This window comes from Cricetulus griseus, assembly GCF_003668045.3.
Source record: "Cricetulus griseus strain 17A/GY chromosome 1 unlocalized genomic scaffold, alternate assembly CriGri-PICRH-1.0 chr1_0, whole genome shotgun sequence".
Classification (NCBI taxonomy): Eukaryota; Metazoa; Chordata; class Mammalia; order Rodentia; family Cricetidae; genus Cricetulus; species Cricetulus griseus.
The window spans coordinates 56,162,552-56,181,962 of record NW_023276806.1 but is presented as its reverse complement, the minus strand read 5'-3'; the positions used below and the strand labels follow the sequence as shown (position 1 = coordinate 56,181,962).

General features: G+C 42.8%; 1 long non-coding RNA gene across 1 annotated transcript in view; it reads right to left on the bottom strand.

Moving 5' to 3' along the window:
• Positions 1 to 845: 845 nt before the first annotated feature.
• The window catches only part of LOC118239584, a 41,520-nt gene continuing 22,954 nt past the window's right edge, over positions 846 to 19,411 (bottom strand). Inside the window, exon 4 of the long non-coding RNA XR_004772135.1 lies at positions 846 to 1,415. This is a non-coding gene — a long non-coding RNA (uncharacterized LOC118239584). The remainder of the gene's footprint in view (positions 1,416 to 19,411) is intronic.

Here is a 19,411-nt window from a genome sequence, read left to right as displayed (position 1 = left end):
TGCTCTCCTGGGAGATGGTGAAGCCTGTAGGAAGTGGGAGAAGTGGGCCAAGCACCCAACTCCTGGTATCAAGTCTCTGCATTATGCTTTACAACTGTTGTAACTACAGTGCCTGACAGAAACAACTTAAAGGAGGAAAGACTTCTTTTGCCTGATGATTTCAACCAGACAGGTGAGTAGTGGTGGGGGAAAAGGGGCTGTGGAACAAGTTGTTTTATGGTGGTGGGAAGGTGTCCTTGAACCTGCTCCCATCATGGCAGACCAGGAAGCAAAGAATAAGAGGCGGGAATCAGAGGCTGTGTATCACCTTCACAGACCCATTTCTAATGACATGCTTTCTACTAAGTAGGCTCCTAAGGTTCCCTCCTCTCCCCAGATATGATCACAAGGAACAAATGTGCAAATGTGAGCCTATGGGAGCCATTTAGGCTCAGACCATAAAATCAGCATGTAATGTAGTCATACATAGGACAGGTTTTGGTGTTACCCTGGAAAAGAAAATATTCTGTCAACAGTAATATATTCAGTTAATTAAGGCTAAATAAGATTATGTGTGTATATGTGTATATATATATACATATATATATATATAATGTGTATATATGCACTTTGTAACATAGCATAAGTGTTATTAACTTCTAGCTTTTAGCAGCAATAGCTATAAAAAGTAAATAATATGTGTAGGACATAGAGATAACTGGATAGGAGAGAGAAAATGAGGCTAAGTGCATAGTGGCTGGAAGCTAATACAACCCTCACAGCTGTATTTAAACAGGACATCTTGTGACTACTCAAACACTAGAGACACAGGCTACCCAAAATAGTCTGGCACCAAGATGACTGACTAAGATGACTACTAGGTATACTTTATTTCATTAAAATGACATTGTCATCCTGCATCTGACATATGAAATATTTGGCAAACCCAATATAAGGATAGAAAGGAGAATAAATCATGTTCTAGGAAAATCCTGACCCATTTCTGGAATCCCCCCTCCCTTAACTCAGAAATATCGCCCCCCATTGAAGTTTCCCATGGGAGGAGCCTGCACTCCCTTTCGTTCTCTTAAGCCTCCCATCCCCCTCTCTCTAACACACATGCACACTTAACTATTAGTATGTATTCACTTAATAAACATTAGTTTTGCTTCATGCTGACTTCTATTTTCTGTAAGTCAAGATGCTGGCTTGAACAGAGGGCAGTGCAAAGAACTCGAGCTGAAGACATGACAGTATAAGTGGAGGCCCCCTGCTCCTGCTGCTGGTGACATTAACACAAAGTCTTTTCATATGTGTGTTTGGGGGAGTACTGCGCTCAAGACTGCTGGACTCAAACTGGGCTGACTTGAGATTCTGGCTCCTTCTTACCGGGCTTGTGACATGGGCTGATCAACTCTCAGGTCCCATTTCTTCATCTGCAAAATGAGGTCACAGTCATAAGTTGCCCAAGGAAATGATGAAGGTCAAATTAAATAATAAAAAAGCTACTTAAAATATGCTGTGGAGCTAAAAAATGTAGTAACTGTTTATCCTCCCATGTGCCACCTATGCTCTTCAGAGTTCTGTTCTGAGGAAACGGAGGCTCTGAAAGCATTCGGGAGCAGGACAGAGGTCAAACAAAGTCTGGTGCCTGAGGAGCACTTGGGGGAGGACATTTTCCAGTCATGACATAAGGCAGGTAAGGACCTTAATATTTAAGGTAACTAATGTATTTTATGATGCAAAATTAATTTAATATTTATGCACTTTACATATTTTATGTTTTCTCCTTTGTTGACCTCGTATTTAGTCTCAAGCCAGTAACTGTGAAGCATTTCTCATACATTTAAACTACAAAAGTGTTACATTTTGAAATCTTCCTTCTTACACAAAAAAAAGTACAGCACACCATAGATATTGTCCATGTCTTACTTTTTTCACTTAATTACCTATTTTGGCAATCTTTCAATATCAATCCCATAAGAAATACTCTATTCACTCTTTACAACTATATAGAATTCCATGGTATGGATGTGCCACAGCTTAACAATTCCCCACTGACTGGCGTTTACTTGATTGCCAATTTCCTGATACAGCAAAACGAGTGCAATGAGTGACCAAACTGATGGTCAAATTGCCCACCTACAGATGGCACAAAATCACACTCACCAGCATCCATTCCCCTTCCTTGCAACATGTATACATTACTCTTACATATTTGTAATCTAATAGTAAAGATGGGATCGTGTTGTAATTTGAATTTGTATTTATCTTCACTATAGTGAGACTGATTATTCCTCATCAAGAGCTGCTTAGCTTTACTTCTCCTGTGAATTCTTTAAATTCCTTACCAGTTTGCTCCTTAAAAATGGCATCTTCCTTATTGACCTGTAGAGTTTCCTAAGATGTTAAAGACATTAGCTGCGGTCTGTAAAATGAGTTACAGTCTGTACAGTTTTTACTTGCCTTTGCTGGACTTGGTTCTTCCTAGCAGGGATTGTAGGAACTTAATCTTACATGCTCTTCTTTAGTGCTTATAGATATGGTATCATTTAGAGAAGCCTTTCCTACTCTTGATTCTTGCAGTACCTATTTGATAATTGATCCGTTGGGAAAGGATCCTGTATATGTGTGAGGAATGATTCAATTTTCTTTTCTTTTATTCCCCACAGGACCACAATTGCTCCTGCACTGTTTATTGAATGCTTGGTCATTTTCCCTACTGACTTGAGAAGGCATGTCTAACCCATGCCAAGTCTAGGGCATGTCTAGCCCATGAGTCTGCTGCTACATTTTTTATTCTGTTTCATTGATCTGTCAAAAAAAAAAAAAGGGAAAGTTGAAACTGTATAAGTCACTGAGATAGAAGCCAACATAGAAAAAATAGAGAAATTTGGAAGATGAAAGTAATATTGAACCAGACATTTTCTGCAAGAATATTTTTTACCATATCAGTGTGAGCCTGAAAAGCAGGGCACGGGAAGTTAAAAGATGTTAGCTCAGATCAGAGGAGTCTGACACACCTGAGCTCTGCCTCCTTACTCATGTGGCCCTGCCTGTCCAGCCACAGACCTTGAGCACAAGAGTAGCTGATGAACATGGAGACAATTTGAACCCTTCTTATGAATGCCAGAACTTGACACAAAGAAAAAATGAGGCAGTTCTTGGTAAAGCTGACCATAAATCATGACATTCAGAACTTGCATCGGGGCAGGCTTCTTTGCCTAGCAGCCGAAGTAGAGTAAAGGGAACTCCAGAAAAAAAAAAAAAAAAACAAAAAACAAAAACAGCCCATGAAGCTCAGCAATGAAAAAATGAATTGTGAAATTGTCAATCTGAGCAAAAGATCGAAGAGTGCCATTTGGACAAAAGCCTTGAGGGTGAAGACTATGTAACAGAAATCAGATCAGTGGCTGCAGAAATAGCAGTAGCTGAGTGCTTGCTTAGTATGCTCAGGGCTCTGGGTTCCATATCTGCACCGGACAGGAGAAGAGATAGAAAGGGAGGGGAGAGGAAGAGAAGAGAAGGAAAGAAAAAAGGAGGAAGGGGCTGGAGAGATGCTTGTCTATCAAGAGCACTTGCTACTCATGTAGAGGTTCACAGAACCCACACTGGACTTCTCACAACCCCTGTAACTCCAGATCCAGGGGTCCCTCCCACCTCTCAGCTTCTGTGGACACCCATACATATCTTAAAAAGAAAGAAAGACATTTTTCATCAAGTATGATGACACATGCCTGTAAATCATGGTATTTGGGAAGCAGAAGCAAGGGGATAGTCAATTTGAAGACATGGGGTGGCACATCAAGTCTCAGGCCAACCTGGGTTGCATTGTAAAATGCTGTGTCCAAAAAATAATACATAATAAAACAAACAGTTAAATAATAATTAAAAACAAACCAGATTGTTCCTTCCAAGAAAGATCCCTTCTTTCTTACATCTTACATTCAGTTTATCATCAGTGTCAGGTCCAAAGGAAACTCCAAAAAGGCAGTCCAAATAACCAGAAATGAGTTCAAGCTGGACTATAAGATTTCTGAGGGAGTGAAGTGGTTGTCTCAGCACTTCCCCCTGTGTTGTCCCCACATGGAGAGTCATTTAAAAGTTAGGGCTTTGCTGTTTTTCCATCACCTTAGTGACTGCACATGAATCTACTTATATTTTAATTATTGTCTGTGGCCCCACGACCCGAAGTTGGCACCCTGCCAGTCACTCAGGCCATGGCCTGGCAGGGTTTTCAGTCCTGAGGCTATGCAGAGCCGGGTGGCCATGATATGTAGGTTTAAATTAAATTTATCATTCTATTTATCAATAAGACTTGTGTCTAGCCGTATATTGGAAATCTATTCCATCCCACCATGAGTTCAGAGAGCCTCAATTTTTATTGTCTTTAAGCTGTCAGCTAATGACTGCAGTGATAGCTCCTATCTAAATAACAAAAGACCTAGGCCCAGGCGAGTTAAAACCCACCCTGAAGACTAGTGACACTTGCTGGTATGGAGTGCCTGAAAGCCAAGTATAAGTATAGCTATGGAGTGTCTTTAGGATTAAGGGAAGTAATTGCTATCTGCCCTAGCTGACTTTGCTTTTTGTCCAGAGACACCTCAAGAGACACATCTCTTCCCTCATCTCAGAGTCAAAGGGAAGCACCAAACTCAAGTCCCTGCCCTTTCCTTCCTGTGCATCTTCTCTATATAAATTGCTGGCTTCTCTATGGCCAATTCTGGTCAGCTAATCACTGGCTCTGTCCCCCAATTCAAGGCTTAACTTTATTGGCAGTCTCAGGAGTCTCTGAGTGAGTTCAAAATATCCCACAACAAGGCTTGGTCTATGATTTCTAGGTCACCATGTTATAGACACTGTTTTCTTCCTCACATTGTCCAAAGAGGTTCCTATGTTAATTACTCCTACAGTTTATAAACAGTGCTGGTTCAATATGGAACTCAACAGAATGCATTTAGAACCTACCAGGAACTTTCAGGATGCCCATAGCATATAGAATGAATGACAAAGAAGAAGCTGAAACAATTTCATTCTTTGTAGGCAAAACAGGGCACTGGACCAGAAAATCTCCAAGGGCTTTTCCAACTCTGAAAGTTTATGGTTTCTGGGCAGATGAGAACAATTTCAGGTGAATTGTGGGAGAAATAAGTTGAGTTTTTTTGGGGGGGGGTTGTCCCCCCCCAAAAAAATAGAGCAACATAGTAACAAAGTTTAAATAGAAATCTCAAAGCTTTAGAACGTCCTTAGTCTCATTTTTCTTGAAAGGGCACAGCAAATGGTCTCTTCCATCCTTTCTGTACAGAGGCCACAGTACTGACAGCTGTTCTATATGGTCAGTAGGAGCAAAGGAGGTAAGAAGAAACCTTCCCCAGATGCTAAGCTTGTCCAGCATGAAAGCTGTACTGGTTAGGTTTTTGTTTGTTTTGTTTTGTTTTGTTTTGTTTTGTTTTGCCAACTTGAGACAAGCAAGAGCTATCTGGGAAGAAGAAAAGCCAACTGAGAAAAATGCCTCCATCATATTGTCTTGTAGGGCATTTTCTTGATTAATGGTCAGTGCGGGACATCCCAGACCACTGTGGGCAGGTGGTCCTGGGTTATATAGGAAAGTTGGATGAGAAACTACAGAAAGCAAGCCAGTAAGCAGTGTCCCTCAAGGCTTCTGCTTCAGTACCTGCCTTCAGGTTCCTGCCGTGATTTCTTGCCCTGACTTTCCTCAGTGATACAGTGTGTGACCTGAGAGTTTTAAGCTGAAATAAACCCTTTCCTTCACAAGTTGCTTTTGGTCACAGTGTTTATCACAACAGAAAGGAACTAGTTTCCTGGATTTAGCTCTCTATCTGTGAGCTAGAATTAAAAAATATGTTTGCTTAAACCATCAAGGGATACAAGGTTAGGTTATCAGACTAGATTCCAAGAGCCTGTTTTACCATAATTATCAAAGTATCATTCAAATTTTCAGTCTTTATACATTTAGATTAATTTACAATGTCTTGATAGAAATCTATTGCCCATTCCCTTGTGGTCTGGATCTGTCTCCTGCAGATCAGCAGTAGAGGCTGACATAATTGTGTTAAAGTTTGTGGTCAGAGAACCTATCAGATGGCTGTAACCACATGCTGTTCACCAAAGTTTGTATCTCCATAGAAAGACAAAATTTAATCAAACAGGAGAACAAGGAAGAATCTCTCTGGAAGATGGAGTTCTACGAGCCAGCTCTCCCCACCTGTTTCAAATGTGCTATAAATTGATTATCCACAAGAAGCTACTTGTCTATGCATTTATTTAGAATGTTTTGAGACCCTGATTGAGAACTCAAAGAATTTGTTTTGTCCTTTGTTGTGATTAGTAGATGGTTTTATGTTCCTTGATTATGATAAATCTGTTTTTAGAAACTCAACATAATGTCTAAATTGATCATTATCACAAATGGGTGTCAGCGCTTGGCTGTCAGAATTTTTCTTTGGGCAGGGATGAATAAGCTAAACCCTTAAAATTAATATCTTTTGGGTTTCTGTTTTAATTACAGTAAGAGGAAAAAAACAGAATGATAGAGTATATTTTGAACCAAATGCGAACTCAATCATTTATTCAATAAATTTTGTTGAGTATCAGCCATTGGGCTAACTGCTTTAAGGGGATGGTAGAAAATAAATCACTTTCCCTGCCTTTGTGGAAGTCATGGATTTGAGGAAATAAGACAGATGAATAAATAACTGTAATAAATGCAAAATGAACAAATTCCGTAAGAGATGACAGAGTGCTTTGGGCATCAAGGGGGGATGGGTACAAGATCAGCTGAGACAAAGAAAATTCCAGAGAAGCTGGCACATCATCTATGTCTAGAGGTGGGAATCTAAATCTAGGAAGTGATGAGAGATGCTCTGGAGGGGAAGGAGGCATGGCATGGGTTAGCTGTCATATGGGTTGCCCATGTGGTGGAGAAAGCACAGATTTAGCTCAGTAGCTTCTGCAGTGGCTCAAAAGAAGTCTTACAGCTGACCCAGTTATGAGACTACAAATGCATGCTGAGCCACAGATTCGGAAGTTGTTCGGGAGGCAGAATCAGCCAGCCTTGGGGATGGGTGGAAACAAGGGGTGGAGGCACAGATTTGGAAATCAGTAAAAGAAATTCTTGAAACGAAAGAAAAGTCCAGGAACTCGGGCTTACTCTGTGGATAGTGTTATTCTTTTGTTTAAAAAGAAGAAAAGAGAAGTGCTGAGACATGAGACATGTTGACTATAAATTTATTATAAGGCCCGGCAGAGTAGGGAGACTAAGAAGAGGAGGAGAAGAACAGGGTAAATGGCTGACCGCCAGTGCCGGTCACCGCAGAGGGACAGAGAGAGAGCATAGGCGAGCGAGAGAGTAGACAGGGAGCAGTGAGGAAGCAAAGAGAGTAGGAAAGAAGGGAAAAGAAGAAGAGAATGAAACAGTAAAGTTTGAGCTTTTAAAGGCAAGACTGCGCATGCGCACTGAGGTTCCATGCATGCCCAGAGCAGAGTCCTCATGGGTGATTGGTGCTGACGTAGCACGTTTTCTTACGCATGCCCTGACTTGTCAGGGGTCAGGGTCTGTCTCTTGAAGAGGTAGAGCCAATCACCTTTCAGATAGTGTCAGTCAAACTCAGAACTGGGCACTGGAATCTGTATTTTTAACTATCTCTAGAGGGTCTGCATACAGGTCTTGTCCTGTGATCATAGACATATGCTGTGCCTAGGGAACTCAGCAGTGGAAACAGAGGTTACCAAGGCAGTAGAAATAAAAGTAAGATGCCTGATGATGACCCTTTGTGAATCTTCTACAGCCAGGGATCAGGAAGAGAATTCACTGTAAAGCTCCTACTATGAGCTATGATGGCCTCTGCTCTCCCAGCAAAGACCTTGTCTTCTTGCAGCCTATATTCTAGTGAAAAATTACACACACACACAATAGACAAATAAACGTAAGAATAAATGTTACAGATTTTTATAAACCGTGATGAAAATAAAACAGAATGAATCTAGAGAGCAACTGGGATGTGGGATGTTGGGAGTGAAAAGATTGATTAAATAAAAGTCTAAATTAAAAAAGAAGAATATAAAATCTCCCAGGACAGGGCATTTGAGTAGAAATTTGAAGGAGGTATTTCTAGAAATACCCAGAGGGAAAGTGAAGCAGGCAAAGGAAGGATGTGTATAGATTCTGAGTGGAGAAACAGCTTGCATTTGTGGAAAGGACAGGGCCAGGCCTGGTGAGAGAGATGGAGAAGAGGTCAGAAAAGCAAGCAGGCCTGGGTGGTGAAGAAAGGCTTCTTCACTGTGGTGTTGAAGGCCACAGTAAGGGTCCTGGTGCATTAGGAAACTCATTCTAAGATGTGTTAGGAATCTCACTGGGGACTTTAAGTAGGAGACTGACATGAAAGGATCCCTGGGCCAGCTGTGGGCTGTAGAGAACCTAAATAGAAGAGGCCAGTTGGTAGGCTATTGAACTAGTCCAGAGTGAGTAGCATGGGGACATATCTGGAAAGAAGAAATGACCCTGATGGCTGATGATGGTACTTGTGGGGCGTGAGGAAGGCTCCTAGGTTATTGTCTGGAAGAAGGAACAATTGGATATGTAAGAGGTGAGCTGTGCGATGGGATGGAAGCTGGAGGGAAAGCAGAGGACTTCACTGTCTTGGCATTCCAAATAGCTTTCACGATGGTGCTTGGGAAGGCCTGAGCATTCAATTCATCTTTCCTTCTCCTTATTTGTTTTTATAACAAGGTCTTGCTACTTTACCCTTGCTGGTCTCCAACTCCTGGGCACAAATGACTCGTCCACCTCAACCTCCGGAAGAGCTAAAAGAAATGTTGTAAACTACTGAGTGAGGCAGCCACCTTAGGGCAGATTCTTGGATTAATGCACCTTCAAAGCATCCTTGCATTTATTTCCAGCTAAAACTTGATGGTGCAAGTATAGCATAGACTGTTTAACTGAGCATGCACAGACATTCCTATGTCGCTATGAACAGGCTCCCTAAAGGAAGTCTCCATGGTTGTTTTGTTTGCAGAAGGTGTGATTTGAAAACAGCTCCAGTGTACTCTTCCCCTACTGCAGGAAACATATCTCTGTCCACTTTCTTATGTCTTAGCCTTGCTGGTTTTGACTTTGTAATTCTTGAAAGGCAATGTTCTTATATGCACCATTGTACTTGGCAACAAATACTTCTTGAATGAATTATCAGATGACTTATTACTTCGTCTGTGTGGATTGGAAAGAGTCTCTAGTGGATGTGAGTAGGTTTGTTAGGAGATGGGTGGAGGGTCAGTTAGATGGCACTAGAAGAAACTACAGTTTGGGGAGCAGAAGATCATATAGAGTATATAGTATACAGTATACAGTATACAGTATAAAGTATACAGTATATAGTATTAGTATATAGAGGGTGTTGGAAAAGTCAGCAGTAAAGAACAGGGCTCTGTGCCTAGGGCACCAGCATAACCATGGCCAGGGATAAACTATCTGACACCCTAGAGCAGTGGTTCTCAACCTGGGGTGGGTCTCTACCGCATATCAGATACTCTACATATCAGATATTTGTAATTAATAACAGTAGAAAAATTACACTTAGGAAGTAGCAATGAAAATAATGTTATGGTTGGGTGTCACCACAACATGAGGAACTGTATTAAAGGGTCCCAGCATTAGGGAGGTTGAGAAATCGTGATTCTTTTTACTTTTGTAACAGGTGCATATGCATGCGTGCGTGCGTGCGTGCGTGCGTGCGTGTGTGTGTGTGTGTGTGTGTGTGTGTGTGTGTGTGTGTGTGAGAGAGAGAGAGAGAGAGAGAGAGAGACAGAGACAGAGAGAGAGAGAGACAGAGAGAGAGTTATCCATGAGAGCAGTGTTTGTTAAGAGCAGACAGTGTTTGTTATATTTATGGGGACACATTTCTGTCAGCAAATTGCAGGGATTTTTTTGTTTGTTTGTTTTTTGTTTTGTTTTGTGTTTGAGCAATTTTGCCCCATCCATTTGCTTCTTCCTCTCACCCTCCTTTCTTCCCGGCATCCTTCCTATGCATATTCCTTCATTACTAATTTTTATATTAATTGTACGTTGAAAAGATACTACTTTGAATAGTCTGACTAAAAGCGCATCCTTTGTTTCTCTTTACTTTGCTGTCATTGAGGCAAAGTCTTGCTGTGCCACTCCAGCCCCTCCCTCATTCTCCCCAGCAGCTGCATTAGCGGCATTCGCCAGCGTGTCCAGCAAGCGCTGCTTCTCTTTACTTATTTATATAGAGGGCCTCATACTCCCTCTGTAGCAATGAGCCTGTCCGACTTTAAAGACGTTCAATAAATGAGTGAAAATAATCCTATGGAAGGAGGTTCTAATTTAAATATCCCCTTAATCAAAGGGAGTATAGGAGTTCTGGCCAATGTCTGACTTTTAATGGCCGAGGGTCCCATGGGATGTTGTTTTTAGTCTGAATTGGTAATATGAAGTGCTTCCAAAGAGCCCGAGGCTACTGTGTGACTAACAGGGAAGTGTATTAAACATAAGTGATTGCTCTGAACCATTTCTATCAGAAGAAATGCTTTCTAAAGATCATCTGTGCCAACCAACAGCATCCTTCATTGTAGGGAGACCAGGGTTCTGGAGAAGCAGTTCTTTTGCCTAACTGCCGGGTCACTAGCTGGGTACCAGAACCTCAAGGTGATGGAAGATGGGCCCCGCCCTAACAGTCAGCAGCTTGTGAGCAGCCTGCAGCTGCAGGAGCTACTTGTTGCAGTCTGAGAGGACCAGGTAGCTCCCTGGTACCTCTTCAACACTAACAGTTCACGGACATTGGAACAAGAGGAGCGTCATTCCAGTCAGTACTCAAGGGAGTGGGGTTAGAATTGTTCATCTCAAAGTTCCCCCCATTTTCCAAAGGAAAGGTTTGGGACTACATAGGTGTCAGGTTAAGTCCCCGGACTTGGCAGAGTTCTTTGTCCCACATGTGTTCTTCGACCTGAGGCTTGTTCTGAATTTTTCATGAAAATCAGATCTCTGTCCTTGTACTGAGAGTAGACTATGAAAAAAACAATCTATGAAACCAAACCCAAAAAGTTGGGAGGTGGCTTTGATTCCAGCACTAGGAGGCAGAGGTTGGTGGATGTCTGTGAGTTCCAGGCCAACCTGGTTAACAGAGTGAGTTCCAGGCCAGCCAGGGCTACACACACACCAACCCTGCTTCAAAAAACAACGCAAAACAGAGACCAGACTAGGCTCTGCTCTAAGGTACTGGACATTGTGTAAATCAGTGTTTAGGCTTGCCCTGGATGACTCTTCTTTGGCAACCTTTGGCTCCATTTAGAGTGTAAACACAGAAACAAGAGGACTCTGTACCTTGGTGGGCATGTAAATAGCTCTGACTATCCAGTACAGCCCAGAAGACACAAACTGAGAATTTACCCCTGAAAGTAAAATGGGTGTCATCCCATAAATGTATCAAAAACTGGAGTCATATATGTTCATGGATATATTAAAATCATACGAGGAAAACTAGGCCTGAGAACTTACCACACATCAAACCAAGGAAACGGTGCAATATCTCACCAGGACTCCATGAAGGGAAGAACTCCTAACACTGTGGAGATGGTGGCCCCACTGACCTGTCATCTGGCCATCCAGTGTGTGCTTCAAGGGACCAGCAGTAAGAGAACCTTTTCCAGGGGCTCCAGCTCAGGTCTGTCTCCACTACTGATGTGACCTAATCAGCTACTGACTATGTGTCCATCCATGCATCCATCTAGACCTAGCTTTACCTGTTTCGCTTCCACATCTTACACTTTGCTCCTGCTCCCCCACTTATCGAAAGGCTCAGCTCAACTCTGACCTTGTGTCTTGACTTTGAGCAGCACTTCAACACAGAGATGGCCTTTTCACCCCTATAAGATTCCTGTTTCTGTCTGTCAATTAGACATCTTATGTTCTCTTCTAACTATTCTGTGCCCTGTTTAACACTTTGTAGCACTCTTTAACCTGCATATGTACAAATGCATAGAGTTACTATGTGATAGGTAATGTGTGATCTTAGAGATAAATTTAGTAGCTACCATTGGAATAAAAGAACCTATGTTTATCTTGGCGAGATATCAAGGGAATCGGGACTATTTGGCAAATTGCAGCTAATGAACCGAGGTAGCTTGTGAACTTATTGCCAGTCAGTAAATTCTGATATGGAGAGAGAGAAAATGTGTCACATTTATCCAGGCTCCTGACATAGCTCATTCACAACACCTGCTAGCATGCTCATTTTGCAAGTGAAAGCAATGATAGATAAATGAAGGGGAAAGTGTAACAGTTGTCTCTCCTTAGAGTTTGAAATTGCAGACCAAGGAGGGAAGACAGCCTCACGATTGCCTCTCTTTAGACACTGAAATGCTACATCCTCTCACCCATCATCTCTCTGCTGCAGATGGAGGTTATTACAGGAAATCACAGCTAGTCAAAGTGCAGAGAATAAGTGACTGTGAAGTTCCCATGCCCAAATGGGACATCTATAATACAGACTCTAAACCCTCCAAGAACATCATGGGGTGGGGGTTGGGGTGGTGGTTGTGGTGGTCAGGATGACTGTAAGAACCAATGGACTGGGAGGAGCACTGTGAAATAGTGTCTTCTGGACATAACAGGGTTGTTGTGCTCATGAACTCTCAACAATATGGCTGCCTACCCAAGACCTTCATACTAGTTAACATCAAAGCAGGAATAGGGGAAAGGCTCACAAGGCCCAACTCCTAGGTGAAGTCAGTGACTGTGGAGAAAGACAGTTTTCTTCAGGGATGAGCCCATACCCAAGTGGTCAGCCCTACATCTATTTACATATCCACAACACTAATTTAACTCAATAGGTGTGTGTGTGTGTGTGTGTGTGTGTGTGTGTGTGTGTGTGTAATTACAGGAGATGATAACATGAATTTGAGGTGGGTTGTGGGGTGATGCAGAAGGAGTTAGAGAAGGGAGGGAGGAGTGGGCATGACAAAAAAATTGTATTCATGTAGGATATTCTCAAAAAATTTAAAATCCCATATGAAATGATAGCTATAGTTTAGACAAAAGGGAGGGTGGAGATCCATCAAGGGAAAGCTATTTCCTTCTGATAAAGCATGGCTATTTTTATAAATTCTAGCCTCTCTTTAATCCTTTTTCATCTGCTCTGTTATATGATTTCTGATCAAAGGACTGAGTCTGTCAATCATCAGGACAGAAAAACACCCCCCACCCCAGGCAAGCTATCTGATCGAGAGACTTTAGTGATAGGATAAAGCCTGCTTGGAATTCGGGTCAGTGCAATCCCTGCTTTATCTTACAATATACTACCTAGCTTCTACCCTGTGCTCAGTGACTTGTCTAAATTATTTCCACAGATCACAGGGATCAGGGAGCTGACGGTAGACAGATCGAGAGTCTGGAATTGCATTTAATCTTTGCCTAAGTGGACCACTGAACTGATTTTGAGTATCTTTTAAATGAGACCACCTGCTGGGTTTGTGTTGCTGTAAATTTAAATAATAGGGCATATAGACCTTCCTCCTGTTAGACCACCGAAAACTCAAGTATCCGGGGTCTCAGGCCAGGTTCGCCGTCACCCCAATCACCAGGCAGATTCGAGAGCTTGCTGCAAACTGCACGAGGCTTTATTGTAATTTAACGAACTAACCCCATGTTAGCTCGGGTCTTTCACCCACCCGCCATGGCGGACGGCTAGCAAAAGACGGTTCCTACGGGCTCCCAAAAGATCTTATAGGGCAGCCTAAGGGGAGTGTCTAGGGGTACGCACAGGCTTACGCACAGGCTTACGATTGGTGTGCTTCCAGGCTTGGAGGGCTTGCCCTGTGTTGATTGGTCAACTGGTTGTTATGGCCCATAGGCCCTCCCAGGGTGGTTGCTATGCTCTTACGTCATTGTCGTGCGCTTGTCCGTAAAGCACACCCAGGGTCGTAAAGCATAGCGCCACCAGCTAACTTCTGATTGGTTCCTTGTCACAAGACAGGCATCTGACCTCTACGTGACCAAGGCAGGTTTATGGCAAGCATGTGTTCGGCTGTTATGGCTGCCAAAAGGAAGCTGGTTCCTTCACTCCCAGTGTCAGAGCTTGAGGAAGGAAGAAGATTAAGTTGATACAAAAAGGGAAGGAGACCCCTCACTCTGGATCTAAGTTGCCATTCCTATTGACTGATAATTTTAAAAAGACATCTTCAACACAATTAATAAAGCCAAAATAGTCTACAAAGATAATGTATGTATTCCTAAAGACCTCTCAATCAAGACTGCTAAAAAACAACAAGCAAATTCTACTGATGAGGAACTTGGGGCCCCCTCTCGGGGTTCTTAGCTGCATTAATAAAGGAATTTAAGGATGGACTCAAACAGAAACACAACAACAATTTTATATAGTTTAAAAGAACAGCTCTGGGACAAGCCAGCTGGAAGTCTCAGAAGCTGCTTTTAGGAGGAATGTGGAGGAAAGCAGAAAAAGGAGATGCTGTTTGAATTACCAGACCATGGAGGTCTGTCACATGGTAGCAGGCAGGTAGTCACATGGCAGGGAAGTGGGGAGAGAAAGAGAGAGAGAGAGAGAGACAGAGAGAGACAGAGAGACAGAGAGAGACAGAGAGTCCAAAGAATCAAGAAAAGCATACTTATCTTTGGCCATTTGGCTAGCATCCAAGAGAAAGAGAGAGAAAACAAAAAGGAAGTTGCTGAATTCTGACTCAGGTGGGCAGACCCAGTGAACAGTCTCCTGGCAACTTGAAGATACTGTACTGGGTGGGGAGGGAGTGGAATGCTGGCAGGGAGAAGGACAGTTAAGGTGATCCTACTTTCCTAGGGGGCAGTCCTTCCTCCTGAGAGGTGGTCCCTTGGCCAGGTGATTAGCTCACCCAGCTGGAATGTTAGGTCTCCACCAGGCCAAGACTTTCCCATAATGGGCCTTCATTGTTCTTCTAACACTTATTTAGGCCATATGTTTATACTCTTGAGTTAGACCACATTAGCCCTCTTTGCTCATCCCTAAACAATGCATCTCACACAACCCTTTAACAATTCTGTTACAAAAGAAAATTCTTTAAGATAAGTAGCGGCACAGTGGTGGCAGCACACACCTTTAATCCCAGCAGAGTCATTTATGGATCTAGTTCCAGGACAGCCAAGACTACACAGGGAAACCCTGCCTCAAACAAAACAAACAAACAAACAAACAAACAAACAAAAAACCCAAAGAAAACAAAAAGAGAAAAAGAAAAAATAAGCAAACCAGCTTATATGTTTTTACTTAACTTTTAAACTTCACCTAAGTTTTAATCTTTGCTTCATCTTTTATTTTATTTTAAGGGATATTGAATATAGTTTGTAGACTATAAGCTATATTTGTCAAATCTATCAACCAAGAGACTACAACTATTGGGGGGGGGAGGAATAGGCATATATAACATCTCAGAATTTCATTGTTGAGCAAGCCTAAGCTGCCAGGTTTCTGATGCCTGGAAATGCTGCATTTTATAACCCATGGATCTGCCTAGAGAGACTAGAATTTTTGGCAATCTTGCAAAATCACAAGAGTTTTAATTAAATTGCTTTCAACATAGCTTGACTTAATGAGTCGTAGGACAAAATGTTGAATTAACACAAAGAATTTCCTAATGGAGTGAAAACAAATAGGAGGAGGCTTCCCTGAGCTTTCTATAATTGGAATCACCAATCAGAAGTGTCAGCTGAAGGCTCCCTGAAGAAATCCTTTGTCTCTGAGTCAGCATACAAAAATCAAATGCTGAAAAAAAAAAAAGAGTTGACTTTTCAAGTGCAAAATCATTCGGGGTCAGACAGAGATGGATCGGGCTTTCCTCACTTGCTGAGAACTCATAATCTAGATGTGAAGGTGAGATGTGGACACATACAAGATGGCTATAAATTTCAGTTGAATGTAAGAGACCTAAATATAAACACTTGGTGGCTTAAGCAGGGTGGCAGGTCAGCGGGGTGTTCACAGGGTGTTCACGGCAGGGTTTGGTGAGGACCAAAGTACTTCCTGAGCTAGTCCAGGAAGTAAGGATAATTCCTTTAGGATGGGCAGAGAGATCAGGGTTCCAGGTGAAAAGAATGGTTCTTGTCAAGCAGACACAAGGATGAAAAACCACAACTACACCCATCTCAGTGGAGCAGGACTATGCAGAAGGAAACGTGCTTTCAGGAACGGGCAGGTGGGGCTGGAGATGGCTCAGTCGTTAAGAACACTGCTGCTCTTGCAGAGTACCTGAGCTCGGCTCCCAGCACTGGGCACCTGCAGTCACATGCACACAGACACCTGCATACCCCTAAGTAAAAAATGCAATAAATCTTATTTTTAAAAGAACGGCATGGGTAAATTGAGGATTAGACCGAGAAGAGGGCTGAGAATAAAAATAAATTTGACTTTATCCTGTAGGAAGGGAGAGTAATACTTTTGCAGTTTATGTTTACAAAAAGGACATCTAAACAAGTTCTCTAGACTGCCTTACAGGGAGAAAAATAATAATAACAGAAATAAGACAAGACTATTGAAATAGTTCAGCTAAGACCAGAAAGCTCAAGCTGGCACAGTGGCAGTGAGCATACTAAGAAAAGTGTTAGTGACATGTGGGTTCAGTAATAAGTTTGGAGGCTGGGCATACAGCTCAGTAACAGAGCACTTATCTAGTGAGTGTGGGCCCTAGACCCCTTCCCTAGTACCAGTAAATAAATGAATGCAGCTGTGTTTTCTGTAGTTTGACATGGATATTTCAAATTTTTATTTGTTTTATTTGGTATTTGAGTGTGGTATGCCAATGTGTGCATGGGGGACGGGGGTGTGCTTATCAGTGTAAGTGCAAGTAGAGAGCAGAGGCAAACTTCTGGTGTCTTTCTTTATCACTCCTTTTTAAAAAACAAAAAAACAAAAAACAAAACTATTTTACTTTATGTGCATTTGTGTTTGCCTGCATGGATGTCTGTTGTGAGGGTGTTGGAACCCTTGGAAATCAAGTTTAAGACAGTTGTGAGCTACCAGGTGGGTATTGGGAATTGAACCCAGGTCCTCTGGAAGAGCAGCCAGTGCTCTTAGCCACTGAGTCATCTCTCCAGCTCTCTCTGTCATTCCTTATTGTTTTGAGACAGGGTCTCTCATAGAACCTGGTGCTCACTGTCTCATTTACACAGGGAGCCATCAATCTCCATGTTTCCACCTCCCGAGTGCTGGATTATGGACTCGTGCCACCATACTTAACTTTTGTGTGGGTGCTAGGGGACTTAGCTGAGGTCCCCATCTTCTGCAACAAGCACCTTATCCTCCAAACCATCTCCTTGGTCAAGTTTGGAATCAATGTGTTCTCCAAATGCTGCTCTGTCTCACATCAGAACCTCACCAGTGACCACTTAACAAAGACCTCAAGCAACTGACTTATACACTCAGCTCATCGTGGACGTAAGCCGAAGTCTCCACTAGTCCTGAATCCTGTTGGCCACCTGAGCACATTTCTCTGTGAATTCGCAAAAGGGGAGATTTGCTCACCAGTCCATGTCGAGTGTTAATGATGTGTGGCACACAGCGTATGCAGTGAGTGCGGGTGTTCTTGGGATCAACAGCTACAAAGGGAGAAGCTGGGGTGTGTGGGATAGAGCCAATTTCCACGGAACCCATGAAGCTGAGGTGGCCTGCAGAAGGGGGTCAAGTTGAAGGGACTTGTCTGGATCTTTATCAGCCACCAAAGACCCTAGGTTTGCCAAAGGAAGGGAACATGACCTTGCTCAAGGGATGCTCTTTAAGGAAATTGTGCAGTGGACTGACAGCCAGAGTCTCTCCCACATGTGGTGGAAGCTGATAAGTGGATTCCTTTGTTTCTGAGGAGGGATCTGAGCAGCTTGTCACAGTGCCAGAACAAACTTATTATTGAACCCCCAGGAAGAACAGATAGGGAGAGTGTCGTGATACACAAGAGACAAAGCAAAGCAGAATCAGTTACACAAACCCTCATACGAAAAGTTCCCCATCTGCATAGTCACCCGATGTCTGCAAGCAAAGCCCCGTGCTGGATTCACTAAGGGATGGAATGTCATAGACAACGAGGTCAGGCCTCAAGAAAGAGAACCTGGGCACAGACATCCACCACGCTACAAAGCAATGTCTCACAATTTAATGTGTGTTCTAAGTGGATGCTTGTGGAGGGAAAAGAGGGTGCAAACCCTACTCCAGCTAGGGGAGCGAGGGAACAGGATTGAAGAAATCATTGTGGCTTCTGTTGCCTAAACAAGGGCTAATGCTGAGCAAAGAGGTGGGAAGGATAGCTCCAAGCACAGAGGCAGCAGGCAGAGGCTCCGATGGAGGAAATCCCGAGACATGGGCCCAAATCTTCTTTGAGCTCTGAGGTTGAAGGCTCAACTGCACATCTCCCAGATTCCATAGGACCCGGGTGTTCTAGTCCAAACCCTGGAAAATCAAAGTGCTGCCTTTCAGTCTGCTGATTCTTCAGCCTCAGAGGGTGAGCCACACAATTCTATATGACTTTTGCTCTTAAAGCTCTAATCAGCCAATAAATCCAGCCATCCAAACTGTAACACAGACCATTGCTTTAGAAAGCAGAGCACGGGTTATACAGAAAAGTGCTGCTGGCTTAGTTTGGTTTAGGAAGTTTTGAAGCAGGGCTGGGAAGGATACTCAGTGGATAAAGTACCTGCTGGCAAGCCTGATGACCTGAGTTCAGATCCCCAGAACCACCCAGATAAGCATAGTGGTACAAACCTATAACCCTACTGCTGGGAAGAGGGGCAGAGACAGAGATCCCTGGGATTTGCTGGCAAGGCAGACTAGCTGTAAATGTGAGCTCCCGGTTCAGTGACAAAGTGTCTCAAAAAAAAAAAAATATGGCAAATGATAGGGGCAGACACTGGATGTCCAACTCTGGCTTCTACATACACACACACACACACACACACACACACACACACACACACACACACTACTGCATAAGCACACACACATAGACATGTGTATACACATACATATATACACTCACACCAAAAAATTTTTAGAAACCTTTAGGATCAAATAAGTAGTTACAAAGCTCTTCACTAGTGCAACCTGGCAGATGAAGAAACTGAGGCAGAGAAGAGTGAAAGGGTATCTTCAAGGTCACACAACACACTAGTATTAGAGGTGAAACCTAACAATAAATACACAGTCCCCATGTCCCTCCAATGACCTCCGAAATCTTTGGCTGGGGCTCCCTTGTCAAGCCAGCTAGCCTCTTTCTTCAATTACTAGCAACAGGCTGGGTCAAATGGCAGCTCTCTTCTAAGTGTAGTCCCTGCACAGTGGAATGACAGTTGCAAAATTAGTTTTGCAGTCTGTTTTCCTGGAGCTCATGAATGGCAAACCGAGAAATCATCTATGGACTTTATTGTTGGGGG